General features: G+C 36.7%; 1 protein-coding gene and 1 long non-coding RNA gene across 2 annotated transcripts in view; both read left to right on the top strand.

The window, feature by feature from the left end:
* The window catches only part of LOC143242626 (whirlin-like), a 128,433-nt gene that overhangs the window by 85,106 nt on the left and 31,064 nt on the right, over positions 1–12,263 (top strand). The gene's annotated exons all lie outside the window — the stretch shown is intronic.
* LOC143242636 (uncharacterized) lies at positions 1,424–3,507 on the top strand. The gene is made up of 2 exons (XR_013023030.1): positions 1,424–1,697; positions 1,732–3,507. It is a non-coding gene; the product is annotated as an uncharacterized LOC143242636 (long non-coding RNA).

The raw sequence follows: 12,263 nt of genomic DNA, 5'->3' as shown, positions 1-12,263 counted from the left end.
CGGTTCTGTAATTTTCCGCTCAACTTGTCTAAGAAAGCGAATTACTGGAGATACGTGTTGAGTTTTATACTGTTAGACTTATTTTTAATATTTAATATTTTAGTATTATTTTTAACACAAAAAGGTTAAAATAACTGCCCCAAAATCGCACATTAATAAAAAAAATTACCTAAATGTGTGTAAAACAAAGAGACCTACTCAGACGTTCTTACAAATTGCACATTAATAAAAAAAACATGTGTGTGTGTGCAAACAAAGAGACCAACCCAGACGTTGCCTAAAAATCGCACATTTATTAAAAAACATCTAAATGTGTGTACAGACAAAGAGACCTACCCAGACTTTCTTAAAAACCATACGTTAATAAGAAATAATTCTAAGTGTGTGTACAAACAAAGTGACCTACCCAGACTTTCTAAAAAAACCGTACGTTAATAAAAAACAGATCTAAGTGTTGTACAAAGAGACCTACGATTCATCAGGATATCTAACACAACTCATAGTTTAACGTAAGATTAAAAACAGACTCCTGATTCAGCCACTGGATCTATCAGAATGACTAATACCACCCATCATACAGTAAAGCATTTAAAGAGAAAACCATGATTCAGCAGAGGATTTAAACAATAAACATGATTCAGCGGAAAATATGACAAAATAGCAAATCATTCGGCAGGGGATTTAAATGAGAAACATGATTCGGTAAGGGATATAAACAGTAAATCATGATTAAATAGAGGATTTAAACAAAGACCCATACTTAGCAGAGAATTTAAGTAATAAGCATGGTTCAGTAGAGAATTTACAGTCACATGGAATTATGGAAAATCACACTATTGCAACCCTTAAAGTCCTCTGTTTGATATTATATATAACCTGTTTCCAACTTGTTGTTTCCGTGTGTAATATTATATATCATTTTAAACTTTTGTTTTACGATCAAGGCTAGAGATCATTGTTTAGCCATCACCAATGCAAAGAGCGATATATCCACCTGTGCATGTTTCTTTACATTTTCATTATATATGTTTTATCATTGGCACCGATTGACAGTACATAATGTTGGCACATGTATTAATAAACCTGTTTTGTTATGCTTCATGCAATTTACAGCTGGTTTTTTTCCCCCTTCCTTCTGTTACTGTAAACTCTAGTACTTACATATACACGCTGTTAGAATTCTGTATACTTTTTGTAAACTTTTAATTTTGGAAATAAGCAAGATGTTGCATTTTTTTTCATATGGCGTTATGTCATAGTATAACACATAGTACGGTTTAGCACGTGGTTTGACACAGATGGCCGAAATCGAGCACTAATACGTAAATCTGTGGGAAGGGGGGGAGTTGACCCGTTATAAGTGGGCAGGTCTGGTGTATGTGTGGAGGCAGGTCTTAACTCGCTTTAAAGTTCGACAACCACTTCTAAATGTCAGTAGTCTACTAGAGGTTGTAACGACTCGGGTATGTGTGCATGTGAACGTTTTGGTATAGAACTAGTTGTTATGTTGACACAACCAATGTCCTTGATATTAGCTTAAAATCTGGTTTTTAGCCTGGACTGGAACTGAGAAGTACAAATCTTGATCGTTCACTATACGATCTAATACCAAGAAAAGGCTATCGTCAGGTAATATTCCGTTAACTCTGTATTATATTGTCGGGTGATATACCGCTAACTCCCTGTTATATTGTGAGGTGATATACCGCTAACTCTGTGTTATATTGTTAGGTGATATACCGCTAACTCCGTGTTGTATTGCAGCGTAAAAACGTTACCCGAATTGTAGGATTGGACTTACTCGAATAACGTGAGATATTTCAGAAAGAGATGTTCAACGGGAGTCTAACTGGATTTATCTTCATCGTATAGAGTAAATTTATATGCGTATTTCATTTCTGCTTCAAGGTACCAAATTTTACCATCACAGATTTAACGTAAACGTCGGTGAAGATAACTTTTTATGGTATGTAGAAAACGGTCGAAGTCATTAAACAATATTTCTAGCGTATCTGGAAACATTGGATTTTAGGCTTAATTAGAGTATAGATACAGCTTGGATTATGCACTTGTGTGAGTATTTTAACAATAATCCTGTCTACAAACGCACTGAAAGTTTAATCGTATGTTCCGTGTAACAAAGTCTTAATATTATACCTCAGTATTGAGGGGGGTTTTTTCAGACTTGAATGGCAGCGGTTTACTAGTTGCGGCCTGATGTCCGTATTAAAAGGCGGCTAATAATAAGTTGAATGAGCTAGAGACATCGTCAGTTTCCGTGCTAGTATATCCGAAATTAACGTGAAGCCGAAAATCAAAAACATATTAAGTCGTGATTGTCGGCAGGACAGTTTCTCGGTTTATTTCTCGTCTACAGTTCTTCTGGTTGTTTATTGGAGCAGAAAAACAACAAAATGGAAACGTGGATGGATATACAAATGATGCGGATTCCGAGACCAAAACTTATGTCGGCAATAACAAGCAAAGAGCTGACACCCAGGGGAACAAACCATGCTACCACAAATAAGTCTGCATCCCCAGAGACAGAAACACGAAACAACAAGAAAAATCATGACGAAAAAGCAAATGGAAAGCTCGCTAATAAATTTTAACATTTAGTTCCGTTTTTTGTTTGTTTGCTTTTACCTTTGGTACGAATGAGTGACTATCCAGGCGACGCAGTTAATGCTGGGAGAGAAAAAAAGGACACTTTGGCCAAGATACTTATAGCTCTGATAATCTTTTGTCTCTCAGAGTACGTGAATTACATCGGCTTAAAAGAACTAATGTTACAAATATTTCTTAGTGTTCTTAGTTTTCCTGAGTTTTTCTGTTAACATGATTATAAATTTGTTTAACAAGTACATCAGTTTAGTAACAGTTTGTTTTTCGGTTGTCTTTAAAGATAGGACTAAGAAATGAATAACTTATGAATAAAGCATTATATGGTGCCTAATTATTAGCCGTTTAAGCCTTAACGTGAGTCGCATAGTTTATACTTTTTCACATAATTTCAAATCGCCGTATTCTTGTTTCAGAACACTGGCTTGCAGTAACAATGGCATCGTGTATATCGTAAATACATTGAGAAATGATATCAGATTATTGTATTTGTCTACTTTGGTATAAAATGAGCAGACGTACTGTCATTTTTACCTTTTATATATATTTAAAAAGGATTAATTTTAACTTTTATATACATTTTTAAAGTAATTATTAGGGTGGCTATGTAGATAATGCAGTGAGTAATTTGTGCTTTCACAAAGAGGGCCTGTGCGATTATCAACCAACCGCCTGTTCTGCTAGGTTTTATTGTTTGGATAACCCCTTATTCGAGTTTTATGTGATTATTCTAATGTAGTGGTTTTGAATTTCGTATACAAAACATCATGTTTTTAATGCATCTCTTGTTAAACATTTGTCGATCTGTCCTAATCGTTAAGATGCGTAGTATGTAATGATTTTATCTTATCATTTATGGTTAATAAAGAATACAGTACTAATATACCTTGGTGATACTAAAACTTGTGTTGAACTGGATGTAAAATCTTAATTATTTAATGAAATTAGCACAATAAACTACACTCTAAGTGGTTTTATTTGTACTATTATATAGTTCTAATGGACTGGAAATAACACAATAAATTAAACTGGCCTGGGTTATATATATGCGGTTAAACAGTTTTAAAGGAGTGGAATTAATAGAATAAACGAAAATCACCAGGTTTAAATTTATGCTGTTAATTAGTCCTAACCGACTGGAATTAACAAGTAAGCAATACAGGAAACTTCATCTTCGGAGAAGTAAATGAACATTTAGTTTCAATAATCTGGTGGTTATTTGAAGAAAGAAAGAAAGGAGTCTTGAGTACTCTGTTTAAGTTTAAACGCGAGTGCTAACTTTTGGTGACTGGAATGTCAGCATTAAATTGTGCAAGCGAAAAAAGAAAACAAGACAGACTTACGTCATTTCTGACTCTCAAAACAGCAGCCGATTAATTTAGTCTGGAGGTTTATGAAAATAACCATTTAGTCAACCAAATGGCTTTTAGCAATTCTTCAATAGATAATTACATAATTACAGTACCTACAGAACACCACTTGTATCTGTAATTTTCATGACTAAAACACGGTGAACAATAATTTATCCTTAACTAGAATATCACTGTGGTAAGATATTTTATGATCAGAACAAGATTAATAATAATACACATTTGATAATTAAAACTTGATTAATAGTAACATGTTTCTCGATTGGGACAGGATTAGAACACAATTTACAACTGGATATTTCAGTATTGTAAAAATGTTATTAGTCAGATATTTCTCGTGTATGATATAATTATGTTGTTGAACAAGTACTTACACTGTGGCTAGCAGTTCTATCCCCATGTTTCTTGAAGGAGGTTTGATTGCTCTACTAGCTTCATAAAAGGGGGCAAAGCAACTGCAAGATTAGTGGGTAAACATCTTCAGTGGATTAAACAAGTAGAAGGAACTGCTATATCAAGTAATTACTCAGTTATTAAACAAACAGGAGAAATTGACTTATCGAAAAATTATATACTCGGCTATTAAACAAGCAGAGAGACTGGTTCATCGAGAAATCACCCACCTAAGAAACAAAGAGAATAAACTAATTGAGAAATTACCAAGCCCTTAAACAAGTAGGATAAACTGATTTAAGAATTACCCAGACATTAAACAATTAGAATAAACTGACTTATGGAGGAGGAATTACCTACATATTAAACAAGTAGAATAAACTGACTTATGGAAAAATTACCCACACGTTGAACTGACTTATCTAGGAATTACGTATTTATTAAGCAAGCGAAGACACTGACTTCTCTAGGAATTACCCAGTTATTAATAAACAAGAGAAACTTACTTATTGAGGAATTACCTAGCAGTTAAACAATCATGAGAAACTGACTTGTTGTGGAACTACCCAGACATTAAACAAGTCGGTGTAAGTATGGATCTTTCAACTTGTTATTTCTCTAAATGTATCGCACTTTCCTTTATAGAAGCCATCAGAATACAATATTTAATTTCCCTAATGTTCTATATATGAAGTGGGTCCCAACTTGACTGAAGCGTATATCCGTATCAGAATGTTGTTATCATTATTTTAATTGTTCGTTTGTTTGTAGTTCAAGTACAAAGCTACACAAAGGGCTAGCTATGTCCTGCCCACCACGAATATCGAAAACCGGCTTGTGGCATTGTTAGTCTGCAGACATACAGCTGTGCCTCTGGGAGGGGGAGGGCCTTCTCTTTCGTTCCTTTCAATTTCCTTATAAGAGTAGTTCTTATTTTTGTACTGAAGTTTGCACGTTTTGAGAAAAGGCTTACCTTGAAATCAGTTGACTGAACATTGCGCCCCCACTCCTCCCACCCCCCCAAAAAAAAAAAAAAAGAAAAGAGCAATGCACGGTTCGTTGAGAGCTGTTATATCGTTACAGTGAAAAGCATAGTATAGGATCTAACTCAATATAGGAAGCAATATAATTGGTTAGAATTTTTGTACCTTTTGTGCTCACGTAATTATAGTGTTGACTCCTGCTGTATAGGTGTAACTGGAAAGACTGTAAGGATCGTGATTCACGGAAGTAATCATTATTAATCATCTACACGTCATTTGTCTTTCTTTTGGGGTGTGCAAGTATGCAAACGGAAGTAAGTTTCTGACACTTTGTCTAATGAAATCAGTTCTCATAATCATGAGATATTGGAGTGGTCTGGTGAATAGCCACGGTTAAACAATGTGGCACATGATGTGTCCGACATCAAACGTTTGAAAATTTATCTATTAAAACTTGGATCTTTTAATTCAATACATTATGTCGTGTGTGTGTGTATGTAGTACTTGTAGTTAAACGATCCAAGCTTTAATAGATAAATTGTAGCCATACGTGCCATGAAAAAGAGATCAGGCCATGGCCTAACTGGCCTTACCTCTTCCTACGGACCATACATGTATGAATTAAATATTTTTAATTATTAGACGTTTTCTAAGTGGAGTAAATTTTATAAGTTGAACAACTCATATAGCTGAAAAATTAACTTTATTTATATACAGGGTATTTAACGCCCTCTATATAAATAACTGGTTCACAGTAACGCGTTGTCCACTAATTCAAGATAGTTATTTAAGGGTGGAAATCCTCACTGGGTGGCCTGAAATGAGACAGTTTCCCTTCACAGAACACGAACTCTTAATAGGTATTAGACATCATGTTAGAAGAAAACAATAAATAGAATTAAAATAAAAATTGACAGTTTTATATTGAATGTTAAAGATGGGAAACAAAAGTATTTGGAAAAAGAGAATCATTGCTTGTGCGCGATTTATTTAGCGCTAATGCGTTTGATTCGCGCCTAATTCTTGATCGTTTCACCTGTTCAACAGCATAAAGGAAAGACTTATTGTTGAAAGTTTTTATATATAAAAGAGCTATGTCCAAAGAGAAATAATCATCGTGTGAGATTATAAGTGCTAAACAACACGCAAGATTTCGAAGAATAGAATTGTATGTGTTCCCTATGGAAGAAGAAATGTGCACATAACAGAGCATTTAGGATAGTAATGGGAAAGGAAACCACATCTTCAGCCAATCAAAACACCCTCGTCCATAATGTGGAGGATGTGGTTACGGGTCCAAATCAGAGATTACTGGTATTTGTTTGTTTGTTTTTAATTTCACGCAAAGCTACACGAGGGCAAACTAGCAAGGTAAGACTAGAGGGAAGGCAGCTAGTCATGACCGCCCACCGCCAACTCTTGGGCTACTCTTTTACCAACGAATAGTGAGATTAACCATCACATTATAACGCCCCCATGGCTGAAAGGGCGAGCATGTTTGGTGCGACCGGGATTCGAACCCGCGACCCTCGGATTACGAGTCTAACGCCTTAACACGCTTGGCCATGCCGGACCAATTACTGGTATAAAGCAGGATATCAATAACTAGAAAATATACAGATTTTGAAATTGAAGGTAACTCACAGGTCAAAACTTCACAAGATTTTAGTCATGAGTTTAAACTAGCGGATGTCTTCATAAGAAAAAAACTGGAATCACAGCAATCCTATTGAAACTTAGTTATGTTTGTTTGTTTGTTTGTTTTGAATTTCGCGCAAAGCTACACCAGAGTTATCTGCGTTAGCCGTCCCTAATTTAGCAGTGTAAGACTAAAGGGAAGGCAACTAGTCATTACCACCCACCGCCAACTCTTGAGCTACTCTTTTACCAACGAATAGTGGGATTGACCGTCACATTATAATGCCCCCACGGCTGAAAGGGCGAGCATGTTTGGTTCGACAGGGACTCAAACCCGCGACCCTCAGATTACGAGTCAAACGCCTTGACCTTAGTTATGTGGGGATGGGAAATTGAGTCTGGAGTCACAGCTGGGAAGGAGGGCTGAGTCTGGAACCACAAAAATCTTACTGGACCACAGCTGAGTGGGAGAGAGGGCGGAGTCCAACGCAAGTGAATAGACTGAGGAAATATTTTCAAATAAATAAAAAATATCAAATGAACCACTATGCAAACTTTTATTGAAATCAAATCAATTCAGAAGGTGCTTATACGTTTAACTCCAACAACAAAGCTTGTATATATTTAGAGGTTTTTTTTAGACAAAATTAGTTCATTAAAACGATTTACTGGAATGGTTGAATGGTTAGATAAATCAATAGCCTAGATCTACTTGTTTTGTTGTTGTTGTTTTATTTCGCCAAAGCTACAAGCTAGCCGTCCCTAATTTAGCAGTGTAAGACAAGAGGGAAGGCAACTAGTCATCACCACCCACCTCCAACTCTTGGGCTACCCTTTTAGCAACGAGTATTTGAATTGACCATCGCATTGTAACACCCCACGGCTGAAAGTGTGTGTGTGTTTTATTATAGCAAAGCCACATCAGGCTACCTGATGGCCACTGGCTGGTAGAGGGAGCATGTTTGGTAGGACGGAGATTCGAACCCGCGATTCTTAGAGTTAAGCACCTGGCCATACTGGGCTGTTAATTGAAGAGCCCACGCATAACATTAAATTGCAGGATTCATGTAAATAATGTCAAAATATGAAACAGCAGATAGCCCGATGTGGCTTTGCTATAAGAAAAACAAAACAAACAAGATATGAATCCGTAATTACGAGAAAACCAACTTGTAGAGAAGATTATATATGTAAAAACGGCTGGTATGGGTGGAGAAAGCACTTCTTCTGACGGTGGCCAAAGAAGGTTGAAAAGTTGTTCGCTCCTCTACATAGTATTTTCTCTATCCTTACCAGCCGTTTTTACACATAAACAGGATATGAATAATTATAATCCGATCTGATAAACATTTTTAAAGTAAAATACTGTACAGAAGTGAGCCAAGTGCAAATGTATAAGGCATGTCGGTACGGGGAAACTTCTACTGCATTATCACGGATTGGTTAAAGCTGAAGAATACATCCAATCGAAACAGAGAGCAAGGCAAACAGACGAATGCTTACGTAAGTCAGTCCCATGAGCAGAAAGCTAACTAAAACGTGACATGAAGACAAATAAATAGACAGATAACTAATTAAATAAGCTATACTAGGTAACCGAATTAAAAAGTAGGTTAAAAAACAACAAAATACAACGTTTTCGTCTTTAGTTCATATACAGTAAATCTCGTTTGTTGTTTAGTATTTGTGTTGTTCTCTCAAAACTAGAATTAATTTACTGTTACTACTTCTTATTATATTACAATTTTGTTCTTACGTCTCTATTAGATATTTTGAGAGCACAAAATCAGATGTGAACTGATAATGCACAAATAACGTATTGTTCAAAATTACGTCAGGCGTTACATATTTTAAACACCATAGCCAAACGGCTTCAAAAGAGCCTCCCACCAGCTATTGTGTCCGACATGGCCAGGTGGTTAGGGCGCTCGAGTCGTAATCTGAAGGTTGCGGATTCAAATCCCCTTGACACCAAACATGCTCGCCCTTTCAGTCGTGGGGGCATTATAACGTAATGGTCAATCCAAATATCCGTTGGTAAAAAGTACCCTAAGAGTTGGAGGTGGGTGGTGATGACTAGCTGACTTCCCTCTAGTCTTACACTGCTAAATTTGGTACGGCTGCGCAGATAGCCCGCGTGTAGCTTTGTACGAAATTCAAAAACAAACAAATTATTTAATTAATTACAAACGAAAATAAATAGCAAACGGTGGTTTAAGTCGTTCAGTAAGATGAGCTCGTATGCAACCTTTTTATGTGTAGTATTATCATAGATATAAGCATATTCTTTAATAAATGTAAGTAAATTTGTTTGCGTAATTCCGGACACCTTGTACTTAACTTGGCAGCATATTCCAAAATGTGGCCTACAAACTGCAATTTCCATAAAGTATCTAACAGTTTGTATTTGTTTATGTTATCGTATATAGCTAAAAGTTACAGTGATTAGCTTAAGAGTAAGACACATCGGTAGAGGAGGTAGTTTTATATTTCGAACCCAAGTGTTTATGTGTGTGCGTGTGCAATTGAGTTCTAGTAGTTCGTTTCTGATTGTGTTTATCCTCATTTCTTACTTTTCATCTGTACTGATCATGGGTTGTAGTATTGTGATGAAGAAGGAAGCACCTGGCAACCTATTACTTCCTTTTTTACTGCTCTCGGTCGAATCTATGTTTATTAGGGTGCGTCAAAAAACAAAAAGTTGTGACACTCAGTCGCTCGCTTATAATTTGATTCCATTCAATGAAAAAATATGCTAGCGTAAAAATCAATCCAATACATTAATATTTAGGGGTTGCGCAATGCGCACAAAATAACAACGTGCTTCCGGAACCAAACGAAAAGTTGGCATTAGTGAAAGGCTAGCTTCGGCTTCAGACAGAACCCAGATCAGTGACCGAAAAGCCGCGCAAATTTTGCTTCCTTTTGCAGCTCATATTGGACATAATATCGAGGATCTTGCCATTAGCCCAAGTTCCATAAGGAGGAAACGAATTACTAACCGTACTCTTCTAGCAGCTGAATTGAAGGAAAGTTTTTCTCTAAACGTTCCTTTGACATTACATTGGGATGGTAAGCTGATGCCTGACTTGGTTGGCAGAGAGAAGATCGAACGTTTGGCAATTTTAGTTTCAGGTGAAGGTGTAGAGAAGATTCTTTCAGTGCCCAAGATTGATAGTGGGGATACAAATTCAGTAGCTTCTGAGATCGGATCAGTTATAGTAGAATGGAATGTAAAAGACAAAATTAAATCGCTTTGCTTTGACACCACGGCGACCAATACAGGATCCAAATCTGGCGTCTGTCTGAAGATTGAAATGTTACTTGAACGTGAGCTCTTGCACCTTGCCTGTAGACATCACATTTTGGAGATTCTTCTGAGCGCTGTATTCTCTACTCTCGTGATAGGGACATCAAAAAGTCCAGATATTACTTTGTTTTTAAACTTTATAGATTGTTGGCCTAAAATTAATAAAACTAAGTACATAACAGCAGTAGAAGCAATGCCACTCCGAATACAGCCTTGAAAGGATGATATTATTCAATTTTGTCAGAATCTCCTTCAATATCATCAACCACGGGACGATTATAAAGAGCTCTTGGAATTAGCTGTCATTTTTCTTGGATCTCTTCCACACGGACGTTCTTCAGTTTCTTTCCGTACTTCTGGTGCTGTACATCGTGCACGATGGATGGCTCGAGCAATATATTCTCTAAAAATTTGGATGTTCCAAGAGGAGTTTGGTAGACTGCAACCACGGCCTACTTCATCTCGTGTTTCATTTGACACACATTTCTGCAGCAAACTTAGCGATTTGTGTGTCTTTATAACTAAACATTACTTGCTCTCATGGTTTACAGCTAAGGATGCTTCCGTGGCAGCTCGAAGGGACCTTACACTACTCAAGAAACTTGCATTGCATGAAAATCATATGATTAAGGAAGTTGGTACAAAGGCAATGAATCGGCATTTATGGTATTTATCTGAGGTTGCAGTTGGGCTTGCGCTCTTTGATGACGGTGTAACGAATAGCGACAAACTCAAGATGGTCTCAAATATGAATACCGTGAAAGGATCTCCCAGGCCAACTCCACGTTTAACAGTTGATGCTGCAACCAATGCTGTTTCCAGAAAACTTCCAGGTTTTTTTTACCGCGGCAACGAAGAAAATTTTCTAGCATCTGGATATTAGTAGCGCATTTTTATCATTACCACCGAAAGAGTGAAGCGCCTCCGAAGAGTACAAACAAGGAAAGGACAGAGTAAAGAAACTTTTTGTGACAAATGACGCAGCTGAAAGAGGAGTAGCTTTAATTCAACAGTTTACATCAAAGGGCCGCACCATGAACGAAGATCAATTTCAGTATATGATTCAGGTGGCAGAAGAACATCGGCGAACATAATGCGAAGGGGGCAGGCAAGTTTTTATGTTTTTGCTAATTGTATAATCAATAAATATTAAATAATTTCTTTAAATAATTTAATTACCATTAACAATGTAATGTAGGGTAAATTTAAGGAAAATAGTGAACTTTGCGAGGGATGCGCGACCCCTAAATACTTCGCGATTCAAATGAAACTTTGTCTATGTTCTTTTCTCATGCAGTGGCACAAGTGAGCAACTGAGCAAAAAAATTGGGACATTTTAATTTTTTATCCTTTATCCGCTGACGCACCCTAATGTTTATATTTGGAGCTTAAATAATTGGTTTATGTAGCAGACATGAGGACAGTGTTCTGTTACTTGCTTCTGGCGTGTTAATGACAGAATCAACGTCATTGCTAGCATATTTATTTTGGATACCGTTGGTTCTTACATTCTTATTAATATTAATAATTAATATAAATAACCTAACATTCAACTGCAACGCCCCCTACAGTCCCGCACCCGTTTACACTCTCGTCCTTAAGACATGTGACTGGCAACGGTCAGTTGCAAACTCTCTCTTTGTTAACCTGAAGATGACCTAAAAAGGTCGAAACGTTGTTCTCTGCTTTATTTTGGTAAAAGTTTTAGTACCCACACATTTTAAATTCAAGTCAGTTTCTTGTCATCACAAATTGCTGTTTTTTGTTTCGGAACTGTTGATTCTTATGTCTTTATCAAACTGTAAACTCCCAAACTGTTTGTTTCAATATCCTTCAGTTTTGCCTTCCGCTAATACAGCGGTAAGTCTACGGATTTACAACGCTAAAATCAGGGGTTCGATTCCCCTCGGTGGACTCCTCAGATAGCCCAATGTGGCTTTGCTATAA

This window comes from Tachypleus tridentatus, chromosome 2, assembly GCF_004210375.1.
Source record: "Tachypleus tridentatus isolate NWPU-2018 chromosome 2, ASM421037v1, whole genome shotgun sequence".
Taxonomy (NCBI): domain Eukaryota; kingdom Metazoa; phylum Arthropoda; class Merostomata; order Xiphosura; family Limulidae; genus Tachypleus; species Tachypleus tridentatus.
Note: the sequence above shows the minus strand (reverse complement) of the source record. Positions and strands in the feature narration are given on the sequence as shown.